The following is a 13,484-nucleotide window of genomic DNA, read 5'->3' as shown; positions in this document are numbered from 1 at the left end:
ATGCGCCCCATCCTTTAATAGCAATAACTAGCAGGTATAAGCTCTTTAACATTTACTTTCCAAAGTAAATGTCTGACGATTTTCACATGGTATTTCAGTCCTCATAACAGCCCTTTGAGGTAGGTGCTATTGTTATCATCCCATTTTACACGTGAGGAAACTGAGGCTGATACAGGTTAAGTGACTTGTTCACAAAAGAGTCACACAGCTAGTGTCTCAGGGAAGAGTTGAATTCAGGTCTTCCTGACTCCAAGTCCCACACTCTATCCAACAGTCTCCTTGATGCTTTCCTCATCTTCTACCCCCAGAAAAAAATGATCTCTGGGATTTCCCATATATTACTTTTTCCTGGAACTTTCCTCTGCCTGTGAAAGCATTAGATCTAAAAAGGATCCCAGGTGTGGCTAGGTGGCGCAGTGAGTAAAGCACCAGCCCTGGAGTCAGGAGGACCTGAGTTCAAATTCGGCCTCAGACACTTAACACTTACTACTCGTGTGACCTTGGGCAAGTCACCTAACCCCAATTGCTCTACCTTCCCCCCTCCAAATAGCAAAAAAATAAAAATAAAAAGGACCCCAGAGGTTAAGTAATGCTTCACCCCCACACATTCATTCTTAGATACAAAAACTGAGATTTAGAGGGGTCAGGTCAAGTGACTTAATAAGAGCCCCAAAACTAGTTAAGTGGCAAAGCCTCAGTCTGAGCATAGGTCCCGAGTTAAGGTTATTTGTGGGCATATGGTTCCTTCTTCCCCTCCCCCCATTGCTCTGGGAAAGCAGGATTAGTATCTTCATTGTGCATCATTTTGCACAGAGCAGGTACATAATAGATTTGATGAAACTGAATCGTAATCAAAACCATTAGATTCAAAATACAATTTTTAGACAATGCAATTGAATGGCACAAAAAAAAATCATAAATGGGCATTTTCATGCCCCTAAATTAGAGAACACGAAAAGGATTTTTTTTTTTAATGTATATTGTTAGTCTGGTTAGTCACAGCACAATGAGTAAGTCAGAGTCAGCATGTGCACATTGTGAAATTCTAAGTTTGAACCTTGATCCCTGATTACACATTGAACCTTGGCTCTTCATCTGTATAACTGATCTCTCTCTGGATTAACTTTGGACATCTATTTCCCTTTCTCTGGTCTACTCACTTTACTTGTCATAATAGAAGTTTCTCCCCAAACTTGGAAGGACACATTGACTTCTTTTTGTTTGTTTGAAAGAAATCTTGAGTTTACTATTTATGTGTACTGAGGAGGGGAATGAATCTGGTTCCATTCATTGACTTATTCACTTATGACTTTAATAACTTGCATGACCCATGATAAGGTTTTTTTCTAATCTCTTTTTCTTGAAACTAATACCTCACTAAGGCATTTGAAATGCTGTTGTGGATTTAATGGAGCAAGAAAATACCTTGATTTACATAATGGTTAACTTTGTAAAAATTCATCTTTTAAATACAGTAAGGGACTTGAAAAGACCTTGTGTTATATCCTTTGGTAAAGGAGCTAGAGGTTTGCCAAATAAGCTTTCATTATCTAAATGTATGATTTTCTTATATGAGGCTCTTTATGGGGGGTACAAGTCTTTTGTTCTGGTTCAGTTATTTTTCAGTCATGTCCCACTCTTCATGACCCCATTTGAGGTTTCCTTGGTAAATGTACTGGAGTGGTTTGCCATTTCGATCCCATCTCCAGCTCATTTTGCAGATGAGGAAACTGAGGCAAACAGGGTTAAGCGACTTGTCCAGGGTCACACAGCTAGTAAGTGTCTGAGACCAGATTTGAACTCACAAAAATGAGTCTCCCTGACTCCAGACCCAGCACTCTAGCCACTGCACCATGTAGTTAACAAGTAAACTCTGAACTTTATATTTCAGATCTTCCCCAATTTTCTTAGCCACAAATTGTGCTTTTGCAGAATTCAGAGCAGATTTAATTGCCCATTCTCATTTCTTCAATTAGTTACCTAGGTAGTGTGGTTTGTGAGGTAATTTTGAGGGAAGAGGGTTGTATGCATACAGGGGAAATTTCTGACTGAGAGGATCACCAAAACTAATGAAATTGGAAGAAAATCGTAGGAGTCCAAAGGAGGGTGAGGACTGCTACTTTTTTGTCTCTTTATCCCCACAACCAAGCACAGGGTCTGGCATGTAGTAGGTGTTTCTAAGGGTTATGGGATTTAAAGATCTTCCATGCCCCTTGAACTTGCTGATGTAGCAGGAAAGGGCAGGAGGAAGCCTGAGCTGAGTGGGAACCAGTGAGGTGACTGGAAGCCACAGCAGCGGCGGCAGGAACTCCTTTTTTTAAGCCAGCCAGAATTTCTGCTAAGGACTCCTGCTGAAGACTGCCAGAGGTGGGAACTGCGAGGGGCCAGAGCTACTGGGAGTGAGCTGTGTGGACACTGAGCAGTTGCTGTGAGTGAGGAGAGGAGGATCTTTGCCTGAAGTAGTTTGTTCTGTTTTGAAGGCTTGAGAATGTGGGTGTTTACTGCATTAAATACGTGTGCCAACTCTATAGCTACTGTGATGGCTTTGTCTTTCTGGTTTGGGGACTCAGTTTTCTAGTGTTTGAATAAATGTTCTAGCTTTGTCCACAATGTAGAGATCCTGTTATATTTTGTTATTAATAACCATACCAGCATATTTATAGTTACCATAGGCATTGTGAATATTGCATTGTTGATACAGTGTTTAATAAATGCTTGTTCAATGAATGAAAGGTGTATTACCCAAAGCTGAGGGCTTGCTGTCCTTCTGCACATTATGAGCCAGGGGCTACTTCAGCATGAATTCAGGGCCTCCTAAGAGATGAAAGAGAGAAAATGAGGGGGTACTTTGATTCATCTCAATCCAGTCACATTCCAGAACCAGCTCCAAGGCTCTGCCTCTGGAAAGGAATCCATAAGTGGTTTGTTTTTCTTTTTGTTTTTATGATTGACTGATTGGAGGATTGGCCAAAATATCACATGCTTTTGTCAGATTCTTTATTATCATATTTGGAGGTAAACAGAAAAAAAAATCTTCAAATACAAAACAAAATGGTGAGTGGGGCAAAAAGAATATTCCCTAAACACTCTTTATTTTTTAATAATAATGAAGATGATGATTATAATGATGGATTGCACGAACAATATACAAAGTGCCTTCTTTCAAACAATTGTGAAATAGATCTCTCATACAGTAGAAGAAATGAAAGTCAGGGTAACTATCACTTAACAGTACTGGATAACAGAAATACAGGATTTTTTAGAAACCTTGAGTGGAGAAAGCAGATTAGCTGCCCTCAAAGAGGCTATTTTGCTATTTAATGAGAATCATGAAAGGACTCATGAAGAAAATGGTACTTGATCTGAGCTTTGGAAGGCACTAGAGATCCTAAGAGGTACAGATGAGGAGGGAATATATTTGAGGCATAAGGGACAACCTTCACCTAAGTATGGAGATGTGAGAGGAAACATTTTGTATGAAGAACAAGTAGCCCAGTTTGAAATGGGGTATTATACAGTACAATAAACCTGAAAGTATAGACCAGAGTCAGATTGTGAAGTGTTTCAAATTCTAAACAGGGGAGTCTATATTTTACTCTAATGATAATAGGGAAGATTCTTGACCAAGAAAATGGCATGGTCAGATTTGTGCTTTAGGATTATCATTTTGGCAACTATCTAGAAGGTAGATTGGAGACAGGGACTCCCATTAGAAAACTATTATAAAAGTCCAGTTGGGAGGTGATAGGGGCCTAAATTAGGGTGGTGTCTACATGAGAAGAAGGAAATAGAAAGATGTGAGGAATATTGTGAATGCAGAATTAGAAGGCTTGATAGCTGGGGTGAGGAAGACAAAAGAGTGAAAGATGATTGTAAAGTTGTGAACATAGATAAATGGATGGATGGTGGTTCACTCGACAGAAATAGAAAAGTTAGGAAGAAGGGTAGAATTTGGGGAGAAAAGTAATGAGTTCTGTTTTGAACATGTTGAGTTTGAGACACACATAGGACATTCAGTTTGAAGTGTCTCATGGGTAAGAGAGCTTAAGGGACAGACCAGGATTGGATCTATAGCTATTTTTGTTCTTGTTTGGTCATTCATTCACGTCTGACTCTTCATGACCTCATGGATTATAGTATGCCATGCCCTTCTATCTTCCATTATCTCTGAAAGTCTGTCCCAGTTCATGTTCATTCCTTCCATGATATTATCTAGACATCTCATCCTCTGATGTCCCCTTTTCCTTTTGCCTTCGATCTTTCCCAACGTTATAGAAATCATTTAAAGATACTAATTGAACCTCTGAGGGTTGATGAGATCACTAAAAGAGAAATTGAGAAAGAGGAGGACCCAGGACATATCCACGGGGGTACACCCAGAAATAAGGAGGAAGATATGGATAATGATCCAGCACGGGAGATTGAAGAGAAATGGCCTGTCATGTAGGAGAACAAAGGAGAATAGTTATGAAAACCCAAAGGAGAAAGGCCAACCCACAGCACAGAGTAATGGTCAGCACCACAAAGAAGACAAGAAGCATGAAGACTGAGAAAAAGGCATTGGCAACTTGGGAGAGAGGCATGTCAGTTGAGTGAAGAAGAGATCATAAACAAGACCACAAGAAAGGAGCGAGAAGAGAAGGGGAGTCTAGGAGTTTGCTTATGAAAGGGAAGAACAACCTAGGGTTGTCCTGGGAGTAGGGTCCCTTTGTCTGCCACCAATGGAAGCCTGCGAGTTCACCTAAATAATTGTTTTGTAGGCAGAAGTCCAAGTAAACGTAGCTTCTCTTGATCTTTTCAAATCAAGGTGCTCTAGGTAGCCCCCAAATAAAAGCAGCCGTACTGGTTCTAAGAAGTACCCAAACTCAACATGGAGGGCTGTCCTTATGTACTTCTTGCCACAAAGGGCCAATACCTAGACTTCAGGTCAATTTGTTTGGGGGAAAGCAACCTCAAGCTGCTCTGAGTCTGCTTCACAGCATCCCCGTCTACAGCAGGATAATACTTTGAGGGGATGGTAGAATCAAGAGAAGGTGGTTTTTAAGAATGGGAGAGAGCAGGGCATGTTTGTAAGCAGCATGAAAGGAGTCAGTAGATAGGAAGACATTATATGTTGGGGGGATGGGATCAAGTCATAAGTAGAGGGTTTGGCCTTGACAGAAAGAAAATCCCCTTCTTTATCAAAGATTGGAACAAAGAAGTATAGAATGGAAAATGATGTCTAGTGACTATGAAATGTAGATAAATGGAAAAGATGGAGCTCACAGTAAATGGCCTCAATTTTCTCAATAAAGTATGAAATAGAGTTCTTGGTAATAATAACTAACATTAATAACTAACATTACATGGTGTTTACTATGTGCTAGACATTGTGCTAAGAACTTTCTAAATATATTTCATCTGATCCTCACAAAAGCCCTGTAACATAAGTGTCATTATCATCTCCATTTTATAGATGAGGAAACTGAGGCAAAATGGCTTGCTGAAGGACAGACAATTCTGAGAACAGATTTGAACTCACACTTTCCTAACTCCAAGCCCAGCACGCTATTCACTGCACCATGGGTTGCCCCTGGAGGTAAGAAAAGGTTGGAGAAAGGTTAGTATAAAAGATTAAAGAAGAGAAGAAAAGGGTTATAGCATGCTATAAGAAGCATGATAGTCACTTAGGAGGAATAAAAAGATGCCAGGAGAGCCCAGCTGAGATTAGATAACAAGATCTAATCAACAAGATTGTATGACTTACTCTAGTAACACTCAGTACCAGGTAGCAGAAGGAGGGGCAGATTATAGAGGTAATGTAAGGCTAAGGTTTGGCAAAGCATAAGCAGCAATAAAGAAAGAGGACAAAAGATTTTAACATGTAGGTGTATCACCAACATGATATTCACAGCACTGACAGAGACTATGAATATACCAGGATAGTCCTGAATCTCAAAATATAGCAGATTCTCCAAATAGAAGACAGGAGCAAAACATTTATACAGACACCAGGGAGCCAATTCCCAATACCTGAAAGCAAAATCCATCATAGCAACAAAGCAGTTAACAGGCATTATCACTGCAGAGAGCAACGCCGTTCCAAAGCCTTCCCACAAACACTCACAAGCCTACCTATCTCCTTGCCTGCATCTTCTCTCTCCCCTAGCTCTAACTGCTCTGACTCCCAGCTTCCTCTCAGTTTTGCTTCACCCCTTCCTGCTCCACCCATTCAGCAAGCTTCTCCCACCACAGGCTCCATGTGATTATATTCAGCCTAACAGGGGACAGGAAAAATCTTCAAATTCCCTTAGGCCTATTAAGTGGCAGGGAAGATCTTCAAAATCCCATTACTATTATAGTAAGGAAGTGTAAACTGAATTGGTTAATGGGAGTGTCAAGATTGGGAATAGAGGAAAATGAAGACAGAGCATGGTCATAGACTAGGAGGGAACTGAAAGTCACAGTGAGAGCAAAGATTGGGTTTAGGAGGACTAAGGCACAAGAAGGAATGGAATGGTGAGAAATCACAGTGGAACCTTTGTGGGTGATGGTAAGGTCAAGGATACCATGATTCCTCTGTGTAGCTGAGGGTGAAGGCCATGGGAATTGAGAAGCCTGATTAACTGCGAAGTCAAGCTGTTTGAGGAGACTTAGGCATGTACACTGCAGCCCCCAGTAGAAAGGACTGGGTGCAGGAACTGGGTGAAGAGAAAGACTGTAACTGTAATTCTCTAACTCCTAGAGAAAGAAGGGAGAATGAGGATGAAATTAGTCACTGACTGACACAAGAATATGGATGTGGTGAATCTCACAGGAGAAGTTTCTGAGTGACGGGGGTAGACAGAGGATCTAGAAGTGACAGTGGGGTGCAAGGAGTATGGGTGGTTTTCCTCCTGGTCAGGCCCATAAGTAAGGAGAACACTCAATACTAAACAGGATGGCTGGGGATGCAATATCTTCTGGAAGAATCTTGCTTTCTTTGAGCGTGTGAAGATGGAAAAAGCCTGAGAAGATGAGATCTGAGGTGAAGGGAAATTTTTATCGGCAGCTAAGTGGCATGATGGATAGAAGGCTATACTTGGAGTCAGGAAGACCTGAGTTCAAATCCAACCTCAAATGTTAGCTGTGTGACTTTGGGCAAGTTATTCAACTTCTCCCAGCCTCAGTTTCCTCATATATAAAATGGGAGGGGGGGAATCAAAGGATCATGAGGAACAAATGAAGTTATATTAGAAAATGTTTTGCAGACGTCAAAGTATATAAATGCTAGCCGTTATCATTGCTGTTGTTCTCATAATTGATGTGGTAAGGTTGCAGAGAACACAATGGAAAGGGTAAGCAGAACTGAATTGGGACTTGAGAGAGGAAGGGCTAAGCTGTCTGAGAGTGAAATAACTGCATATAGCAGCAGGAGAGGAGACGATATTCACTTGCGTAGTTGAAGATGTTACACCCCTTTGATTAAAGTAAGAGACAGGAATTTGTTAGCAGTAGGAGGGGTGGATGAGGACTCCAACCTTCAAGAGTTTTATGAATAGCAGAGGGCAGAGTCAGTTCTAGTTTTAGTACTAGGAAAGAAGAAAGATGGGAAGATCGTGCTTAGGATGGGCAGCCCTTCCTGTGGGTGAGGTCCTGATGATAAGAGCTTGGTATCTTGAGCCTTTGGTTCTGGCCTGGGTCCTTGAAGCAAGGGCCTGGTGTAGGCTCTGGTTCTGGATGTGGAGGTGAAGGGGGGTTGGTACTTGGGCCTCTGGAGCTAGAGGGTAGGGTTACCGTGTCTAGCTGAGGCTTAGGTCCTGGGTTGGAGTCTATAGGTAAAGAGTAAGGTATGTAAGATGTCATTTGCTGGGTTCAAAGTCCCAGCCTTCAGCAGCAAAGTCTTTGGCCTTGGTTCTAGCATATGGTCTTCATAGAGAAGGTGTTTTTGAGTTGGGCTTTGAAGTGATAGAAAGATTTAAATGGGCAGAGCTGAATGCATGGGAGGGATTGCCTATGCAAATATGTGGAGGTGGGAGATGATAGGACAAAACTGGGGAACCAGCTAGTAGTCCAGCTTGGATGGAAAGTAGAATTCATCTAAGTCAAACTCAAGAAGTAGATTGTAGTCAGACTGTAGAATGTCTTTAATGCCAGGCTGAGGAATTTGATTTTTATCCTCCAAGCAGCAGAGATTCACTAAAGGCTTTGGAACAGGGCAATTTAAGCCTCCTATCTAGGGTCTAACTTTAGGAAGAAAAAAAGAATGATGGTGCAGAAGTATTGTCTTTAAAATAATTCACAAAGCTAAATCCCCATTTTCCCCTATCAATGAAGCCAGAGCCAAAACTCCTTAGCATTCCCCTTGCCCCCTGTCTTACACAGCTGACACTGGAGATTAGATTCAAGCTTTAAGCTTGTAAAAGCCTTTGAGGAAAATCCTTAATGAGGATCTGATCCTTTTAAACTCTAGTCTAATTACTTTTACAGTAACATTTCTATTTTGGATACAGCCCATGGATAAAGTTTCTTTTATACAGTCTGTGCAAAGCTTGTCTCCTCCACCCCCAACCCCCACCCCAAACTCCAGACAAAAAGAAAACCAAGCATGGGGCCTGAACCAACAGAATCCAGTGAAAAAGCAAATGAATCTCTCCCATGTGAACAGTTGGCTTGATTTCAAAGGCACCCGACCAGGAGCTGAAAACCTGAATCACAAGTTGACAAGAATTTGGAAGGAGTTCCATCTTCTCCCTGACCTTTGAGCATCAGCGCTTTCTGCTCATGGTGGTCATGGGCCATTTAAAAGCATGGGCATTTTATCCTGGCTTTCCAAGCATCAGAGAGAAGTCCCAAGAAAAATTAGAAAAGGCTTTCAAGGCTGTTTCAGTGCACACGTACTCATGTCCCACCACCCATCTCTCATGCCAAGCAGCCCTGCGCATGGAGGTAGTCTGCCAAATTCTATTCATGCTAATTGGATTTGGAGACAGAACTCCATGGAGGTACTTTACAAATTGACCCCTCACCATAATGTACAGAGACTACTTAACTGGAAAGAATGGTCTGCAGGGAGTAGTTCAGCCACTGATTCCCGCTGCCTCATTAGGCACAATGGGGCTCATTCATTTTGCCCTTCCTACACAGGGTGTGTTTGTGACCACTCACCCAGTCACTGTTGGGGGTCTGCATAGTAAGGAGAGGCTTTCCCAAAACGCTACAAGCACTCTATCCGCTAGCTTTCCCTAGGCTTTACCCATGCCCAGTATCTTCATTATCACTTGAGAAAGTGGGGCATGATCGTAGGGTTTGGCTTGAGAGTCAGTTGAAACAATGACACCAGCAACCCAAATGCCCAGTTAGCTTTTCACAAGTATTTGAAGGGGGTATTGAAATCCTCACTAGAGTTCTAATCAGATGCCTCACGGGCACTCAGACCCACACTGACACTGAGAAAGCTTTGAGGATGGGCAGTGTGACACTGTATATCTGTCCTCTGAGGACTAGTCCCAATAAATTTGCAGTGGTTCATCATGAAAGGATTGATTGCCAGGTGGAGATCATTTTTCTGTCCTTAGCAGTCATAAAAACAATGGACTGAAGTACAGAGGAATGACAGTCTCTATTTATGGAGGGAATCTTTTATACAGGCATACCTCATTTTATTGGGCTTGGCTTTATTGCACTTCACAGATCTTATGTTTTTTTAAAAATTGAAGGTATATGACAACCCTGCGTTGAGTAAGTCTATTGGTGCCATTTTTCCAACAGTTTGTACTCACATTGTGTCTCTGTCACATTTTTGTAATTCTTATAATATTTCAAACTTTTTCATTATTATTATTATTATATCTACTGTGGTAATCTGTGATCAATGATCTTTGATGTTACTATTGTAATTGTTTTGGGGCATCATGAACTGCACCCATATAAGATAGCAAACTTATTTGATAAATGTTGTGTATTTTCTGACGGCTCCATCAACTGGCTATTCCCTGTGTCTTTCCCTCTCCTGGGCCTCCCTATTCCCTGAGACACAATAACATTGAAAGTAGGCCAATTAACACCCTACAATGGCTTATAAGTGTTCAAGTGAAAGGAGGAGTCAACCAATGTGGCAAACTTCATTATTGTCTTATTTTAAGAAATTGCCACAGCCACCCCAACCTTCAGCAACCACCACCCTGATCAGTCAGCAGCCATCAACACTGAAGTGAGACCCTCCACTGGCAAAAAGATCATGACTTGCTGATGGTTGGCATTTTTTTTTAGCAATAAAGTACAGTCATCCCTTAACATTCACTGGGGTTAGGAGTACAGGATCCCCAGGAATGTGAAAAACAGCAAACAAATCTAGGCCCCAAATCCCAAACCTTAATAATTCTGGGTATATTTATTGAACACACAAAACAAGTAAAACACCACAATGCACCCATAAAAAGTTAAGGTTTCTATACAAGAGATTAGTATTTCACACACTAGTCAGTCTGCAGCAGGTGAAGCTACAGCAGCTGCTTCGTGGATTTCCTTCTACAAAAGCCCACGAGACAAAGATCACTGCTGGAGAAAATCACGTGACCAGATCTGGATGGTAGAGAGACAAAAAGAAGGCATTCCCAAAGTGAAGATCTTCCCTGCCCCTTGTATTGGCAATCAAATCAGCACTAATCACTTTGTTTCAAGTTCCCGTTGTATCAAGTATTAAGATCCAGAACTTGTGAATCCCACAGTGGGAGGAAGTTGCTGATGGAACAGGAAGGGGTGAAACAGGAAGAAGCTAATACCATATATAAGGAAAAGCCTAAGCTAGAGAGCCAGAATTGCTGAGAAAGAGAGATCTGCTAGGATCCTGAGAACTTTTGAGAACTGCTATGAATTGAGAACAGAATGGAGAACAGAACTTATGGTGGCAGAACAGAGAACTGAGAACTGAGAACTGAACTGAGAACTGAGAAGAACTGAGAGGAGCATTGAGAAGAACTGAGAAATGAGAAGAGAGGAGAACTGGGAGGAAGCATGGCTGTGGTGGCAGTACTTTGTCTGTCTGTTTTGATGTTACTTTGTCAGATTTGTCTATTGACAGAGGACAGTGCTATTGTTACAGAAGCCCTGGGACCTTACTGCTGGTTCAGAAGCCCTAAAAGAGGATTTTCTTGTATGTTTACAGAAATCCTGGAGGAGGGTCTTACTGATGTTTTCAGAGGTCCTGGGACTATACTGATGATTTGTGTTGATTCCTCAGACCTTGTGGTTGGGTCTATTTTGATTTCACAGGCAGAAAGTAAATTGATGAGGATGCCAGCAATGTGAAATAATGTTATTGTGACTTTGCTAAGCTTTGTCTTCTCAGAAACAGAAACTATGAAGGACTTGAGGTGGACTAGACGCTGTGAGCTTCAATATGGAACAGGAACTGCTAAAGGAGCTAGACAAGGAATTGAGGGTTGTCTGCCTTTGAACTCAGGTGACAGTTGGATAGATTCAGGCAGGAGCTGGGGACTATGGAAGAGGAACCATGGAATCTGGGAACCTGCCTCAAGTCAAGATGAAAAGACCTCTCCTTGGGTATTTAATGCAAACTGAGAAGATCATGATTTACTGGGCCTAGGGGTAGAGAACTTTGACCTTTACATTTAGATGATTGAATTAAGGACTTCTCCAAATAAGAAGAAAGAAGACTTTTTGATTGAAGAGATTAAGACAATGTGACCTAGGAGTGGAGAACTTTGACCTTTGCACTAAATGATTGAGATACTAAATGAATGTACTTTGTTTAAAACTATGTGACCACTTTGGTGAAAACTATGTGGCCATTTTGGTGATAAGCTGTTATGTCATAACATTGTGAATGCTGTACTTTGATTTCTGTGAATGTTTTGTCTTTGTTACTGAATAAATAAAGAGTGCACTATACTGTGTAATCAGAACTTTTAAGTTGCTCATAGCAGCAGTCCTCTGGAAAGCTGCTCATGCTTGACTTTACAGAGTGCATAGCCCATAGATCTTTAGCACACTGAAACTTTTAACAAAACTTAACAGTTTAAAATAAATTATATATGCTTATGGTAATGTAATGTAATGCCAAGGAAGGCAACTTCCCAAGGTTCAGAATACCAGCATAGGTGCTCTCCATTTTATTCAGTGACCAACCAAGAACAGAGAAGATCAAAACATGACATCATTCCAAATACAGCATTTACTAAGTGTGATTAAATAATCTCCAAGTACTACCCCACCCCAGGACCTTCCAATCATTCAATCAATTACAAAGTCCCTGTTCTAAATACTTCTCCACCCCTAGGCTATACCTTCATTTGGTCCACCACAAAACCCCTCTTCTCAAATGGAGATTAGTTTCCAAACATAGGTAAAGTACCTTCATTTGTCAATCACAGAGCACAATAAGGTCAAAAGTTCCCCACCCCTGGATCACAATTGAATCTACCCCAGAGTTACATCAAGTTTAAACACAGCACTTAATACCCAAATGGAGGTCTTTTCTTCATCTTGACATGAGGCAAGTTCTCAGCAATCTTAGTTCCTGGGGAGACAAGGCTTAGCAAGGCCATAAGATACATTGCCAGTCCCTTCATGAATTTATCCTCTGTCTGTAGAACAGTCCTAGAACCCCTGAACACATTAGCAAAGCCCTCTCCCAGGATTTCTGTAAACATACAACAAGAAAATCCTTCTTCAGGGCTTCTGAACCAACAGAAAGGCTCCCAGACCCCTGCAACAACAGCACTGTCCTTCACCAGTGGACAGTATTCACTCTGTCTGCAGGACAGTCTCCAGACCCCTGCAACAACAGCACTGTCCCTCACCAGTGGACAGTATTCACTCTCTGTCTGCAGGACAGTCTCAGGGCTTCTTAGCGAACAGCCAGGTTCCAGGACTTCTTCAACAAAAGGACTGTCTTTCACCAGTGGACAAATCTGGCAAAACAACATCAAAACAGACAAAGTACCAGCAAAACAGCCATGTCTCCTCAGTCCTTGGCAGCTCAGGGGGCAGGTCTCAAAAGTCCAGGGCAATTCAAAGCGGCCACCAGCAATTCTCTTAGTCTCTCTCTCTCCACGAGGTGCTGCTTCCAAAAAGATCTTCCGCCTCTCTCTTGTCTCTCCAAATCTACGTCACCAGCTCCTCCCAGTTCAGGACTTTCTTTTCACATCAAAAAGTCCATCCCACAGGTGGGATTAACAAACTCTGGGTTTTAACACAATCAATTTGAAAACCAAGCCAATACAGGGGAATCTTTAATTGCCATTACTATCACAGGTAATAAATTATAAAATAAATTAACAATATGTACTATTTATGCATTTATGACTTACTGATTGTTTTAGTTTTCTTTACATACATGCAAATATTCAAAAATTCCCATTTAATTATTGATGGCCAACCCTAAATAACCAAAATCACAAATGTGAAAACCATGAATGTTGAGGAATGACTGTATTTTTAAATTAAGTTTGTACATTTTTTTAAAGATATAATACTATTGCACTCTTGATAGGTTTACAGTG

The 13,484-nt window shown here is 41.3% G+C and overlaps 1 long non-coding RNA gene across 1 annotated transcript in view; it reads right to left on the bottom strand.

Annotated features, from left to right (window-relative positions):
• Positions 1-13,484, bottom strand: part of LOC138143362 (uncharacterized) — an 82,947-nt gene that overhangs the window by 49,037 nt on the left and 20,426 nt on the right. The window contains exon 2 of the long non-coding RNA XR_011163684.1: positions 2,743-2,814. This is a non-coding gene — a long non-coding RNA (uncharacterized lncRNA). The remainder of the gene's footprint in view (positions 1-2,742; positions 2,815-13,484) is intronic.

Source organism: Petaurus breviceps, unplaced genomic scaffold (assembly GCF_028583685.1).
Source record: "Petaurus breviceps papuanus isolate PSGF00001 unplaced genomic scaffold, PetGlider_PUasm1.0 90639, whole genome shotgun sequence".
Taxonomy (NCBI): Eukaryota; Metazoa; Chordata; class Mammalia; order Diprotodontia; family Petauridae; genus Petaurus; species Petaurus breviceps.
This window is presented reverse-complemented; position numbering and strand designations above follow the sequence as displayed.